Source organism: Thalassophryne amazonica, chromosome 4 (assembly GCF_902500255.1).
Source record: "Thalassophryne amazonica chromosome 4, fThaAma1.1, whole genome shotgun sequence".
Taxonomy (NCBI): domain Eukaryota; kingdom Metazoa; phylum Chordata; class Actinopteri; order Batrachoidiformes; family Batrachoididae; genus Thalassophryne; species Thalassophryne amazonica.
In genome coordinates, this window is record NC_047106.1 from 127,642,967 (window position 1) to 127,657,183 (window position 14,217).

The following is a 14,217-nucleotide window of genomic DNA, read 5'->3' on the forward strand; positions in this document are numbered from 1 at the left end:
ATGTACAGGACTTTTGTCAATAATAATAAAAGTGTCTGACGATTGAACAGTCGTTTAATGGGGGGGCTGACGTCAGGGGGCGTGGCCTACGCGCGCCGTGGCCTGAACAGTCCTGCACACCTTTTTAGTGTATTGGAGCCGAGCCTCATTCAGGCTGCCGCACTTTGAAGAGCAGCCTGATGGTTTCTCTGAAGCAGTGGACCTGGTTAATCCGGATCCAGGTGCTCAGGGTGTTGTTAAATCCTTCAGGGAAGTGTCTTTGTTGTTGAAGTAAACAACCGGTAGGCAGGTTGAGAACGGGAGGGGAAACAGGGTGTGGCGTCGTCAAAAACCTGTGCTGCTCCCTCGCCGTTGCTTATGATTTCTGCATCGGGCTGAAGCAGCACTGTGAGGTAAGGTACAGCACGTTATTAGCTCTCTGACTCACACGCTTTAATCAACGGGTTTTCTTACACTTTAACAAGTGACTGTGCGTTAAAAATATTTCATGCAGTGTAACCTCAATAACGCGCAGTTGAAAGCTAAGCTTTATTTCAGTGCGTCAGGTGTGTGTTTATTTTTTTGACATCACTGTAAAGAACGAAGAGGATGGAGCCACAGCGAAACGAAGCCCGACACGTGTTTTTGTGAAGCGATCTGAGGGGCGATGCGCGCACATGCTTTTTTCCGAGGTTTCGTGGCGTCATCTTGATACTCCGCCAGGTAATTACGAATCAGTAGTTCAGGGACACAACTTTTGGATCACTTACCTAGTTATTTTGGTTGTGGATAAACTCGCGCACGTTCCCGGTTCAAATCCCACCCCTGCCACATTTCTCCATGTAATGTGGAGTTGCGTCAGGAAGGGCATCCGGCGTAAAACCTGTGCCAATTCAACATGCAGAGCCATCTCTTACTTACTAGAGGTTAGATTCCCCTCCGCCCAAAATTTAACCTGATTGATTTTTCTGGTGAGTGGCATGGCATAACAAAAACTCTAGGTGGTTGTTCCCTCATGACAGCATATGATGTAATCGTGTTCATATAATTTTCTAAGTCCTTCATCAAAATGCTGTACAAAGAAATTTTTGTTTATAGAAAACATATTTGTGAATGATAATTTGGTAGAAAAAATTGAAATTTAATCACATTGGCTGCAGAGATACCATATTCCAACTGTCACAATTTCACCACTAATACTTTCTTGTACTATTTGATTATAAATTATTCACTGTTTAATTTTTTCATTTTGTTTTTATTTTTTCCACTACCTTGACTTTTCACTGATCTGCTTCAAAAGTTAATCTTGAAACTCTCAGAAATTTGATACTTGGATCATTTTATACTTGTCCATTTTTTTTATTTTACCATTTTAATGGAAATGCACAAATAAAACACCATGAACATTGTTCAACCACAACAAGCAATGGAATGTCACCAAATCCTGCAATACCCTAAATTTAAAAGTACTCCGAATTTAGAAGTGTGTGTCACACTGCATGTTACTGTTTTGTTTTTTTTTTGTTTTTTGGGAACACACTGATTTCTCAGCTCATTTAATGGTGGTGAATCATATTTGAATTGGTTACACTGAGGTATTAAGGAAGTGTATGACTGTAACCAGTGAAACAGGACTTTGGTCACAGAACAAGCTGAGGGGTGTGTCCACCCCCACACACTGGGTGGCAGTTACAAAGACAATTTATTTAACCAGGTTAGTCCCATTGAAATCAAGATCTCTTTTGCAAGCGAGACCTGGACATTTATAAAGTTTCCAATTCACATAACCTGTATGTTTTTAAACGTGGGAGGAAACCCATGCAAACACGGGGAGAACATGGGGTCACAGGTGGGAATTGATCCCATGACCTTCTTCCTGTGAGGCAACAGTGCTAACCACTAAGTCACCGTGCTGCCCAATGAAATTGACAAACATGGAGGAACTTGTGATGGCAGACTGATGATGTCTGTGACACAGACACTGCATTTGACCTTTCACTGTGTCACGCTATGTGACTGGATAAATGATTATCAATTTTATGTCCACCATGTGCAAATGATCGAACGTCTTTGTTGAATATTTTTGTTCTGTTACGCTTGTACTCTGGTCACAGTAAATGTTCTGCTGCAATTATTCCTGTTTCATGTACATTTCTTTTGCTAGAAATGTCACAAAGACGCTCAGAAGGTTTGGCATTGTAATGTTGATTTAGTCAAAAACATATAATTCAAGACCAAAATCATCCAAATCTCTCCAGTGGTGAAATGTTTTTTTGTACACCAGAAATGACGGCTGTCTTGGAAAATGGTAGACATATTGAAATGTAAATGGCTAATGGGATTATTTTGAATGAATGGCTCAAGAGGAACATGGATGCAAATGTTGGTGCTTTTCCCCCCACAGTTGACAGATTGCTCTGGTTACCTGTCACGCTACAGGAAAGGTGACATTCTGAGGTTTTAAACTCTGGTGCACAGTGGGCTGTTGTTCATACACCAGTAAGGATAAGATCACCAGGAAGAAGTGGGTGTGATGATTCTTAAAGGAATGCATGAAATGTATCTTTCTTTTTGGAGTGAGTTTGTTTGAGGAAAAAACAATGAGCCACTTTCATGAGTGACACGACTTAAATCATTCATACGCTGCTGATTGATTTAGAGAGTGTTTGCCAGCAGTAGTTACAACATAGAAGTTGCAGTCTTTGTGTGTGGTTGTCTTGAAAGAGCACAGAACCATCATCTGAGGTACCAAGGTCACAGGGTCAGTCAGGTCCACATGAGTTTGATGGAAACACCAAACTGCCAAGGGGCTTTTCTGACTCTTCTCTTTGACTGTTGAACTGTCATGCTCCCATTTTTTTGTTTTCATCCAGTGCCTCATTTGCAAATGTTGTGTGCACATAAAACCATGCGTTTGTTTTCCCAAAACATGAACTTGAGTTTGTAAAACATGAATACTCGTGCGCACACATTTTTCAGAGCAAGTCGAGCCTCATATGGTGAAGTGGAAATGAAAAATAAAGCAAAGCATAATTTAATGTAAAAGCACCCAGTGTCACAGAGGTTATATTTCTTCCTAAAATATGGTAACATGCACACAGTGTGCCATTCAAATTACATATCAGCCTTCTTATACTATTATTTATTTTGTTGTTTGCAGGAATTGATTGCCACATTTACTTTTTTGCCATTCAGTCTCTCTCTTTTTTTGTTTGTGATTCCAGAAATGAGTCCCCCAAATAAAACATGTTCTCTCCACTGATTGTCTCAATGTGACATTTTTATTTAGTGGGGCAGCATAGAAAAACAATTTTGCATTGCATGATAAAAAAACAAAACAAAAAAAAAACAAATTTGGCACACATATTCTATATTAACTGTTTATTTTCAGTTATGAGGCCATCCTGGAGCTGACCGCTATTGAGCTACAGGGGTCAAAATTTAAAAAATGCTCCAGTCATGTTGAAAACTATACCGCATTATTTCTCTGATCACAAAGATTCCAAAAAGGTATAGTTTGGAATATCTATGACTGAATTCAATGATGTTAGGGGATAAAAACAGCAAAAATGGTGACAAACGTCAGTTTCAGTTTGTTCAGGGGTCAAAAGTTAATGTTCCTTCAATTTTGGTAAAAAGTGATGCACATTATTGGTTGAGCTAATAGGATTAATGAATAGAATAGTTTGCACCATCTGTCATGCTTAGTTATGTTATGGGGGAACATATGTGAGAATCCAATGGACATTGACCTTTACTTTGGACACCAATCAATCAATCAATCAATCAATTTTTTTATATAGCGCCAAATCACAACAAACAGTTGCCCCAAGGCGCTTTATATTGTAAGGCAAGGCCATACAATAATTATGTAAAACCCCAACGGTCAAAACGACCCCCTGTGAGCAAGCACTTGGCTACAGTGGGAAGGAAAAACTCCCTTTTAACAGGAAGAAACCTCCAGCAGAACCAGGCTCAGGGAGGGGCAGTCTTCTGCTGGGACTGGTTGGGGCTGAGGGAGAGAACCAGGAAAAAGACATGCTGTGGAGGGGAGCAGAGATCGATCACTAATGATTAAATGCAGAGTGGTGCATACAGAGCAAAAAGAGAAAGAAACAGTGCATCATGGGAACCCCCCAGCAGTCTACGTCTATAGCAGCATAACTAAGGGATGGTTCAGGGTCACCTGATCCAGCCCTAACTATAAGCTTTAGCAAAAAGGAAAGTTTTAAGCCTAATCTTAAAAGTAGAGAGGGTGTCTGTCTCCCTGATCTGAATTGGGAGCTGGTTCCACAGGAGAGGAGCCTGAAAGCTGAAGGCTCTGCCTCCCATTCTACTCTTACAAACCCTAGGAACTACAAGTAAGCCTGCAGTCTGAGAGCGAAGCGCTCTATTGGGGTGATATGGTACTATGAGGTCCCTAAGATAAGATGGGACCTGATTATTCAAAACCTTATAAGTAAGAAGAAGAATTTTAAATTCTATTCTAGAATTAACAGGAAGCCAATGAAGAGAGGCCAATATGGGTGAGATATGCTCTCTCCTTCTAGTCCCCGTCAGTACTCTAGCTGCAGCATTTTGAATTAACTGAAGGCTTTTTAGGGAACTTTTAGCATTCAACACAGTCAAAATTAACTGAAAATAAACATTGGTTAATTTAGAATATGTGTGCCAAATTCTATCTTTTTTATCACAATAACCACAATTGTTATGGAAATTTTAGCAAAGCTGCACCACTTACTGCCATGTTGTTGGCTGTGAGCTATGTGAGGAAACCTATCTCTTCTTTCTTTTTAAAAAATGATCATGTCGTGTGAACGTGCCACGCCAGATTCAGCAAACACTTATAAATCAAGGTACAAGTTACACAAACCTTCTGAATTCCACATGTTTGTATATCAGTGCACATCCCCGAGAAGAATGAATTACAACAAAATAATGTGAGACACTAAAGAGGGACTTTTTATTTTGAGGATGAGCTTTAGTAATTGGAGATGAGTGTCAGAGAAACACAGAAGGAACCCTGTAATTAACAGTTAATCACGTGAATTGGGTAAATAAATGAATGCTTTTAATGCCTCTTCATCCCAGCAAAGGCCGGACTCCATTGCTGAAATAGTAGCAGAACAGATATGTGTAAAATATCGCTATGACTGTGTGTTTTATTGTGAAACATCAGTCTTTTCACAGACATTATTTAATATAAAAAATATATTATGGCAAACTGTTTTCTTTAAAAACAAAAACAATCAATGTAACTGGGTGGAATGGATTCACTGTGTGTGAAAACTTGCTGAATCCATTGAATGAAAAAATAGATCTTGGTGTGTGTGTGTATACATACACTATCTATCCATCTTTTTATTTTCAATACTCGCTTACTCCAGTTAAAAGTCATGGGAGGGCTGGACCCTTTCCCAGCGCATATACAGTGAGTAAAATATTTATTTGAACACCCTGCGATTTTGCAAGTTCTCCCACTTAGAAATCATGGAGGGGTCTGAAATTTTCATCTTAGGTGCATGTCCACTGTAAGACGTAATCTTAAAAAAATAAATAAATAAATCCGGAAATCACAATGTATGATTTTTTTAAATAATTTATTTGTATGTTTCTGCTGCAAATAAGTATTTGAACACCTACCAACCAGCAAGAATTCTGGCTCACACAGACCTGTTAATTGTTCTTTAAGAAGCCCTCTTATTCTGCACTCTTTACCTGTATTAATTGCACCTGTTTGAACTTGTTACCTTTATAAAAGACACCTGTTCACACACTCAATCACACTCCAACCTGTCCACCATAGCCAAGACCAAAGAGCTGTCTAAGGACACCAGGGACAAAACTGTAGACCTGCACAAGGCTGGGATGGACTACAGGACAACAGGCAAGCAGCTTGGTAGAAGACAACAACTGTTATGATTATTTATTAGAAAGTGGAAGAAACACAAGATGACTGTCAATCTCCCTCGGTCTGGGATTCCATGCAAGATCTGACTTTGTGGGGTAAGGATGATTCTGAGAAAGCTCAGAACTACACAGGAGGACCTGGTCAATGACCTGAAGAGAGCTGGGACCACAGTGACAAAGATTACATTAGTAACACTTGATGTTGTCATGGTTTAAAATCCTGCAGGGCAGCAAGGTCCCCCTGCTCAAGCCAGCACATGTCAAGGCCCGTTTGAAGTTCACCAGTGACCATCTGGATGATCCAGAGGAGGCATGGGAGAAGGTCATGTGGTCAGATGAGACCAGAATAGAGCTTTTTGGAATCAACTCCACTTACCATGTTTAGAGGATGAGAACAACCCCAAGAAAACCATCCCAATAATGAAGCATGGGGGTGGAAACATCATACTCTGGGGGTGCGCGTCTGCAAAGGGGATAGGACGACTGCACCGTATTGAAGGGAGGATGGATGGGGTCATGTCTTGCGAGATTTTGGCAAACAACCTCCTTCCCTCAGTAAGAGCATTGAAGATGGGTCATGACTGGGTCTTCTTGCATGACAGTGACCCCAAACACACAGCCAGGGCAATTAAGGAGGGGCTCCGTAAGAAGCATTTCAAGGTCCTGGAGTGGCCTGGCCAGTCTCCAGACCTGAACTCAATAGAAAATCTTTGGAGGGAGCTGAAACTCCAAACCTGAAAGATTTGGAGAAGATCTATATGGAGGAGTGGACCAAAATCCCTGCTGCCGTGTGTGAAAACCTGGTAAAAAAAAACTACAGGAACCGTTTGACCTGTAATTGCAAACAAAGGCTATTGTACCAAATATTAACATTGATTTTCACAGGTGTTCAAATACTTATTTGCAGCAGTAACATACAAATAGTAAAGTAAGTCCCTTCGGCTGCTCCCTTGTTTGCACTCGGGGTTGCCACAGTAAATCCAAGGTGGATCTGCATGTTGAATTGGCACAGGTTTTACGCTGGATGCACTTCCTGACGCAACTCCACATTACATGGAGAAATGTGGCAGGGGTGGGATTTGAACCCAGAACCTTCTGCACTGAAACCAAGCTCATTAACCACTTGGCCCCCACTGTGATTTCCGGATTTTTTTTTTTTTTTTAGATTATGTTTCTCACAGTGGACATGCAGCTAAGATGAAAATTTCAGACCCCTCCATGATTTCTAAGTGGGAGAACTTGCAAAATCGCAGGGTGTTCAAATACTTATTTTCCTCACTGTATGTGTGTGTGTGTATATGTATATATATATATATATATATACACACTCAACAAAAATATAAACGCAACACTTCTGGTTTTGCTCCCATTTTGTATGAGATGAACTCAAAGATCTAAAACTTTTTCCACATACACAATATCACCATTTCCCTCAAATATTGTTCACAAACCAGTCTAAATCTGTGATATTGAGCACTTCTCCTTTGCTGAGATAATCCATCCCACCTCACAGGTGTGCATATCAAGATGCTGATTAGACACCATGATTAATGCACAGGTGTGCCTTAGACTGCCCACAGTAAAAGGCCACTCTGAAAGGTGCAGTTTTATGACACAGCACAATGCCACAGATGTCGCAAGATTTGAGGGAGTGTGCAATTGGCAAGCTGACAGCAGGAATGTCAACCAGAGCTGTTGCTCGTGTATTGAATGTTCATTTCTCTACCATAAGCTGTCTTCAAAGGCGTTTCAGAGAATTTGGCAGTACATCCAACCAGCCTCACAACCGCAGACCACGTGTAACCACACCAGCCCAGGACCTCCACATCCAGCATGTTCATCTCCAAGATCGTCTGAGACCAGCCACTCGGACAGCTGCTGAAACAATCGGTTTGCATAACCAAAGAATTTCTGCACAAACTGTCACAAACCGTCTCAGGGAAGCTCATCTGCATGCTCGTCGTCCTCATCGGGGTCTCGACCTGACTCCAGTTCGTAGTCGTAACCGACTTGAGTGGGCAAATGCTCACATTCGCTGGCGTTTGGCACGTTGGAGAGGTGTTCTCTTCACGGATGAATCCCGGTTCACACTGTCCAGGTCAGATGGCAGACAGCGTGTGTGGCGTCGTGTGGGTGAGCGGTTTTCTGATGTCAGTGTTGTGGATCGAGTGGTTCATGGTGGCGGTGGGGTTATGGTATGGGCAGGCATCTGTTATGGATGAAGAACACAGGTGCATTTTATTGATGGCATTATGAATGCACAGAGATATCGTGACGAGATCCATTGTTGTGCCAAGAACATCACCTCATGTTGCAGCAGGATAATGCACGGCCTCATGCTGCAAGGATCTGTACACAATTCTTGGAAGCTGAAAATGTCTCAGTTCTTACATGGCCGGCATACTCACCGGACATGTCACCCATTGAGCATGTTTGGGATGCTCTGGACCGGCGTATACGACAGCGTGTACCAGTTCCTGCCAATATCCAGCAACTTCGCACAGCCATTGAAGAGGAGTGGACCAACATTCTACAGGCCACAATTGACAACCTGATCAACTATATGCGAAGTAGATGTGTTGCACTGCATGAGGCAAATTGTGGTCACACCAGATACTGACTGGTATCCCTCCTCAATAAAACAAATCTGCACCTTTCAGAGTGGCCTTTTATTGTGGGCAGTCTAAGGCACACCTGTGCACTAATCATGGTGTCTAATCAGCATCTTGATATGGCACACCTGTGAGGTGGGATGGATTATCTCAGCAAAGGAAAAGTGCTCACTATCACAGATTTAGACTGGTTTGTGAACAGTGTTTGAAGGAAATGGTGATATTGTGCATGTGGAAAAAGTTTTAGATCTTTGAATACATCTCACACAAAATGGGAGCAAAACCAAAAGTGTTGCGTTTATATTTTTGTTGAGTGTCTGTGTATGTGTGTGTATATATATATATATATATATATATATATATATATATATATATATATATATATATATATACGACCAGATCATTTCCAAAGTGAACGCTGTGTTGATCCGGGACGTCGTCTGACTAACAGAGAAATTGCAGAATAGGTGGACATCAGCACTTTTTCGGCACATTCCACTGTTACAGGAGATTTTGTAATGAAAGACGTGCGGAAGTTGGAAGTCTCACAGGACATGTTGTGACATGTCCAGCTCTTACACAATTCCTCGGATACTCACTCGACTGAAAAGCCACCGAAAGCCGTCTGAATCTTCCGAATGGTTTCCACCTGGCTGTCTCTCACAGTTTCTGGAAAAATTTGATTCAGCGCTGCTCCAATTGTTCAGATATTTTCCTCGCAATGAAAATCCAATGAGGGGGGTGGACCAATGCTCACTCAAAGCCTACTCACAGGCAAATGACGCAACCGACAGGCGTGAAAAAACTCACGCATGCGCACGGAGGTTCAAGGTTGGCTCATGCAAGCACACGTGATTCAAATCCATAAGGTTTTTGAAAAAAATAAAAAGGTCTCATACTTTTTGGACAGACCTCGTGTATATATATGTAGCGGGATGAAAGTCCCGGGTCCCAATTGAAAAGACGTTCTCCTTTGGCTGACCTGGTAGAGGAACGGTCTTTTGTGCGAGCTGCGTGGGTTCGATTCCCACCGTCGTCCCAGCCACGAAGGTCCTGCTGCTTCAATCTGGCATCACGAACAGGATGTGGGTCACAGAGTATGCTAACATGCACCTGTGACTTCGGGACAAAGTCAAAAATGGTGGGGAGATGTGTAGCGGGATGAAAGTCCCGGGTCCCAATTGAAAAGACGTTCCCACTAGCTTGGCTAACGGGGAGTTCCCCTTTGGCTGACTTGGTAGAGGAACGGTCTTTTGTGCGAGCCGCGTGGGTTCGATCCCCACCATCGTCCCGGCCACGAAGGGCCTGCTGCGTGTGTAAATTTTTGCAAATTTATTAAAAATAAAAAAGAAATCACATGTACATAAGTATTCATAGCTTTTGTTCAGTACTTTGTTGATGCACCTTTGGCAGCAGTTACAGCCTTAGGTCTTCTTGAATATGATGCCACAACCTTGGTGCACCTGTTTTTTGGCAGTTTTGCGCATTCCTCTTTGCAGCACCTGTCAAAGCGTCGGTGCACAGCCATTTTCAGATCTCCCCAGAGATGTTCAATCAGATTCAGGTCTGGGCTCTGGCTGGGCCACTCAAGGACATTCACAGAGTTGTCCTGAAGCCACTCCTTTGAAATATTGGCTGTGTGTTTAGCGTCATTTTCCTGCTGAAAGATGAACCGTTGCCCCAGTCTGAGGTCAAGAGCGCTCTGGAGCAGGTTTTCATCCAGTACGTCTCTGTACATTGCTGCATTCATCTTTCCCTCAATCCTGACTAGTCCCCCAATTCCTGCCACTGAAAAACATTCCCACAGCATGATGCTGCCACCACCATGCTTCACTGTAGGGATGGTGCCTGGTTTCCTCCAAACATGATGCCTGGTACTCACGCCAAAAAGTTCCAACTTTGTCTCACCAGACCAGAAAATTTTGTTTCTCATGGTCTGAGAGTCCCTTTTGGCAAACTCCAGGTGGGCTGCCGTGTGCCTTTTACTAAGGAATGGCTTCCATCTTGCCACTCTACCACACAGGCCTGATTGATGGATTGCTGCAGAGATGGTTGTCCTTCTAGAAGGTTCTTCTCTCTCCACAGAGGAATGCTGAAGCTCTGACAGAGTGACCATCGGCTTCTTGGTCACCTCCCTGACTAAAGCCCTTCTCCCTGATCGCTCAGTTTAGACGGGCGGCCAGTTCTAGGAAGAGTCCTGGTGAAACTGAACTTCTTCCATTTACGGATGTTGGAGGCCACTGTGCTCATTGGGACATTCAAAGCAGCAGAAGTGTTTTTGTACCCTTCCCCAGATTTGTGCCCCAAGATATTCCTGTGTTGGAGGTCTACAGACAATTCCTTTGACTTCATGCTTGATTTGTGACATACACTGTCAACAGTGGGACCTAATATGTAGACAGGTGTGTGCCTTTCCTCATCATGTCCAATCAGCTGAATTTACCCCAGGTGGACTCCAGTTAAGCTGTAGAAACATCTCAAGCATGATATCTGGAAACAGGATGCACCTGAGCTCAATTTTGAGTTTCATGGCAAAGGCTGCGAATACTTATGTTCATGTGTTTTCTTAGGTTTTTTTTGTATTCTTAATAAATTTGAAAAAAATCTCATAAAAATCTTTTTCACGTTGTCATTATGGGGTACTGTGTGTAGAATTTTTAGGGAAAAATTGAATTTCATCAATTTTGGAATAAGTCTGTAACATAATGTGGAAAAAGTGAAGCGCTGTGAATACTTTCTGGATTTTTCTCTGTCTCTGTTTGTACATATATATAAATTTTGGAACACTTAAGGCCACTCTAATCTTGACCATTTTGTCCAACCAGATGCTGTTGGCTTTGTGGTAAGGACACATTTGGAGGTACAAATATTCAAATTTACATTCATGACCTATTCCGGCCTCCAAACAAAACAATTCCCTACATTTGTGACATCTTCTCTCAAATTAGTACCTTGGGCATTCAGGGGACTTCAGTGCTCCACATCAATCAATCTGTCAGAATAATAACATCCAGTATATGTCATTGTTATTTTGGACAAAACATCACTAGCAAGGGATGATTTCTGCAAAAAAAAAAAAAAAAAAAAAAAAAGACTACAAATTCATGTGTTTTTAGAGTTGTTTATACTTCAGTCGGGCATATTAAAATGACAGCTGCTACTTTGTTGGCGGGTTTTTTTTCTCTTTGCTTGATCAACAGGTTTTCCCCTTCATGCCTTGCAGCCTGCAACACCAACAGGGGAAGACAAACAGTGAGGAATTTGTCAAAAGTGATATGAAGGATTTGGAGGTGGCGTAACACTGACATGCTGTAGAGCTGCAGGCAGAGACATGTCTCGACCTTCAGGCGACAGTAAGTCGGTAATTCCGACTCTCCTCTGTGGTTGGCTGTGACTAGCTTTGAATAATTACACCACACTACATATTGCACATTTCCTACTGACAGTATTATAGTACTTGTAGTATGTGTTATGTTATGTATTACTAACATACCCAAAGTTGTTATGCCTCAAAAGTTTAGGAATCTCTTTGTCAGACTGTCAGTACATGAGCTTCGTAAGAGCAACTCCTCTGAAACCTGTTAGTGGAATTCAATGAAACTTCAAACAATGGTGTCATGCCATGTGAAGATGAAGGAAATAACTCCGGTTCAGCAACTTCAAGAGGACACCACTGGATATTGTTTTTTGTTGTTTGTATATGGGTGATTCTTTAACTATGGGCACTATTGGCCTTGTAAATGTAATTTCCACCACACCATTGTCTTACAGTACAAAGCACCTTGGGGCAACTGTTTGTTGTGATTTGGCACTATATACATGTGCTCTGATGTCACTGTTTATCTCCATAGAAACTACCCAAACAATCTTTCATACAAACTGTTTAAAGGGACATTACAGTGTTGTGGTGGAAATTACGGCAATAATCACAACAGTTGTATGACATTGAATACCCCAATTATGTTTTCATTATTTTACTGATATTTTATTCAGAGATATTTTAAAACATTTGAAAAAAACGTTTTTTTACCATTCATTTTTATCATTGAAGATCAAAAGTCTGGGTGTGGGACAAGCACAAAACGGCAATATTTGCATATAATGATGCTGAAAAAAGGTGAAAAAGTCATCATAGACTACTAGAACAAATTTCTTAAAACACTTTCATTGTAAAGATAACTATAAAAGTGTGAAATTTCCCCTTTTTTCTGTTTTTCATACAATATGATCAAAGGACATAATAAGTGCCCATAGTCTAAGAATCACGCATATAACACATTTGTATTAAATGGCCTGTTGGTCTTTTGATAACAGAAGTTGATCAGGTTGTTAATACAGGTATTTCATCACAAACAGGTTTACGACTATCCTACTTATGATCTGTGTTGTCTGTATGGGTGGTGACGCATGGGGTTATTCTGCCAACTGCTCTGCTTGAACAGGTCGCTCCCAAACTCTGGAATGAATTATTATCATGGCCTTAAATGGTAAATGTGTAAATACCAAAAACATGACGTCTCTGGTACCACAGAACATTCCTTTGTTCCGCCATTACGTTCCCACACACACACAGCCGTCTACCAACAGAGAGAGAGAGGAGAAAAAAAAACTCTCGCGGTAACACGTTTCCAAGTGTAGGAAGTTAACAATCTCACTCTCTCTTTAAAGCGGCAATTAACAGTTATCAACAGGTTACCTTGGCTGATGGAACACACAGCCATTATAAGGAAAACAAAACAAAAACAGGTGTGCTCAAATAACAAAAACAGCACCCAGATAATTAATTGCTTATTAGTGCAAACATTAACAGTGCAAACAGCATTTCAGTATCCACATGCCCTCATTCAGCTCCTCAGCAAACACTTACAGTGCAAATAGCATCACAGTATCCATATGCCCTCATCCAGCACCTTAAAAAGCATAAGAGAGGAAGCACCTTTTTTAGTCAAACCATCAGCGAGTTGTGACTTGGCGTCTGACCAGAAAACCTCTTTGATTTTGTTTGTTTGTATGAGCTCTTTAATGCTACTTATCTCTAACCTGAGTCTCTTTTCCGACACCTGTTTTGTATTCTTAAATGCATCAAACAGGGAATGATTGTCCGTAACACAGGTAACAGGAAGAGAGTTGAGATCTGCTCTATCAGAGGTAAGTTCAGAGTAGAGCGTAGCCAGGAACATCGCATTGTCAACACCATCTGACATGGCAAGGGTTTCTCTAGCCAGTGTGCTTCTTACCACACGTCTGATTTTCTTAGATTGCCAAAACAGTGGTGAGAACTTTCCCGTTTTTCCCATGAGGACAATTAAAGCTCCTCCCTGTGTACCTCCATCTGGAAGATTGCCAAGAGAGGCATCACTGAAGACCACGAAACTCAAATCATTACTGTCTCCCAAGTATTGAAATTTAAGTGTGACCTTTTCTGATTTTAGTTTGCGAATCGCTTTGTTCACTTCATGAATGGACTGAACAGTGGCATTTCTAATGTTGGATGCCAGACTACTTATGTCAAACATAACATCTGGTCTAGTTTGTTTAGCAACCCACAAAATCTGTCCTATTTTTGACCTCAGTTGTTCTCTTTCTGTCTCATTTATCGATGCATCTCTCTGTACAGCCCGTACTGCTTGTAAATGAACTGGTTGTAAGTTGTCAATATAATTGTGCTGATGCACCGCCACTTCTCTAGCCACAGTCACAATGTCCTTGCCCACGT

General features: G+C 41.5%; 1 protein-coding gene across 1 annotated transcript in view; it reads left to right on the top strand.

Annotated features, from left to right (window-relative positions):
• Positions 1-119: 119 nt before the first annotated feature.
• b3gnt2l (UDP-GlcNAc:betaGal beta-1,3-N-acetylglucosaminyltransferase 2, like) overlaps positions 120-14,217 on the top strand; it is a 62,392-nt gene continuing 48,294 nt past the window's right edge. The window contains exons 1-2 of the mRNA XM_034168527.1: positions 120-392; positions 11,702-11,854. The gene's annotated coding sequence lies outside the window, so the exon portion shown is untranslated. The remainder of the gene's footprint in view (positions 393-11,701; positions 11,855-14,217) is intronic.